The sequence below is a fragment of the Mytilus californianus genome, unplaced genomic scaffold (assembly GCF_021869535.1).
Source record: "Mytilus californianus isolate M0D057914Y unplaced genomic scaffold, xbMytCali1.0.p SCAF_9, whole genome shotgun sequence".
NCBI lineage: Eukaryota > Metazoa > Mollusca > Bivalvia > Mytilida > Mytilidae > Mytilus > Mytilus californianus.
In genome coordinates, this window is record NW_026262745.1 from 45,246,810 (window position 1) to 45,249,189 (window position 2,380).

The window sequence follows — 2,380 nt, forward strand, 5'->3', positions numbered from 1 at the left end:
ACGAAATCAAATATCCACAAAAACACAAGTTTTCCTCAATCCACGAAAATTGATACCCACGAAAAAATAAATGAATCCACAGTAATTGAAATTGGGCTATTGATGTTTTATGTCCTGTAGAAAGTATTACTGGCATATCAGGATAAGCACAGGTTGATGGGATGTGATTATTATCCCTGCTTTATACTAGACCTTCACATCAAGCTGAATTTTTAATAGGCTAATTGACAAATTTGTAGTCTGAAGGAAGAAATTTCCTCTTACCAGGACACATTATTCAGGCTCTTAGCTGATTTCTTGATCATTGATGCACTGCTTAGCTTAGAAGCAGCAAAAAACAATTTTTAAGTCTTTGGTTTGTCCGACCCATGACCTCTTGTCCTACACTCTAGGTGAGCACAGTACTATGACACCACTAAGGTGATTAAATTGCTTTGATCTCGTTATTAAATCCCTTTGAACTCCCTTTCACTAACTTTGACAATTCCTGGATTAATTATCTTTTGTCATGTTGTTAGTTATTTTTTGTGCTTAGTACTGAACTGACCAATCAAGCCCATTTCAATTGATTTTTGGCTGTGATGGACAGACCAAAACTGGCTTAAAGTATGTTGACGTTGGGCAGAAGGTGGTGGGTAGATACCTAATTTGTGTAATCAACTCCTAGTTTTCAACACAGTTCCCTAAAACTTCACAGGATTTTGCACTTATTGAAGATTTGCACCGACTAATATGGAGGTGTTTTGGGAATTTTCCCCCATTTTTCCAGACTTGGGAACTTATCGGTAGTCATTCTTCAGCATAGTTACAAAAAATTTGTGTAATCAGCAATCCAGGTCCTTGAAACTTCACAGAATGATTGCATATATATTGAAGTTGTGCAATTCCATTATAGAGCAGTTTAAAGATTTGTTCCAATTTTTACATTCCATATTTCAATATATTTAATTGTTCAGTATGGATCATTCTCTATTGTTTAAGAAAAAGTGTATTCAACCCCACCATTTTCAGGATTCGGGACTTTGATCCATTTCATTGGCAAACATACTACATCTCCTTATTTTCATACTATCACAATCCGGTAGGTCAAGTGCACCTTGCAATTTTGCAAATAATAGGAGCAAAGCTGGTGTCAACACTATTCCTACTGAAAGTACATGTATTCAATCTTCTGTTGAAACAGTTGTCAATAAACTAATGTAAATTCAGAAATTTTTATGTGCCTTCATTATGTGATTGTTGAAACATATACACAAATGCCATATTATTTTTTTCAATTTCATTACATGCTGCAAAGAAATAAAGCGATCATAATTAATAACAAAAGATTTTATTTTTGTGAAACATATATTGTTGCAGTTTTTTGCAATAATAAAAACATCTAAAATAAATGGCGAATGTGTCCATGGGACACAGATGATGCCCCCGCTTGCATATAATGTTATAAAGGGACATAACTCAAGAACTGTAAAAGTGAAGCTAGCCAAATTTGTACTTGATCTGAGTTTTGTGGTAATAAGCATTGTTTATTAGTTTCCGAACATTTAGTTGAGGCAAACTTAAGTAATAGAACGGAAACAAAAAATTCAGCAATTTTTCCATTTGTAAAGGGCATAACTCTAGAACTGTACAAGTGACGCCAACATAATTCGAACTTGATCTGTGTTTTGTGGTAATTAGCATTGTGTATAAGTTTCATAACATTTGGTTGAGGCAAACTAAAGTTAGAGAACAGAAACAAATATTTCAGCAATTTTTCCATTGTAAAGGGGCATAACTCTACATCGGTAAAAGTGTTTCTACCAAAATTCAAACTTGATCTATGTTTTGTGGTAATAAGCATTGTGTATAAGTTTCATAACATTTGGTTGAGGCAAACTAAAGTTACACTATTGTTTCAGATAAGGGTGAAGGTTAGGTACCATTAAAACGTTTAAACCTGCTGCAATTGTTTGCACCTGTCCTAAGTCAGGAATCTGATGTTCAGTAGTTGTCGTTTGTTGATGTGGTTCATAAGTGTATCTCATTTTTTATATAGATTAGATCATTTTTTTCCCGTTTGAATGGTTTTACACTAGTAATTTTTGGGGCTTTTTTATAGCTTGCTGTTCGGTGTGAGCCAAGGCTCCGTGTTGAAGACCGTACTTTGACCTATATTGGTTTACTTTTATAAATTTTTACTTGGATGTCTCATTGGCATTCATACCACATCTTCTTATATATAATTAGAGAACAGAAACCAATTTTGGGACGTACAGACGGACAAGGGTAAAACTTAATGCCCCCTTCGCTACGGTGGGGGCATAAAAATTCTGAATTTACAATATCTAAAAGCCTCAAAAACCAAGACATTTGGGAAATGAACTAACTAACAAATATA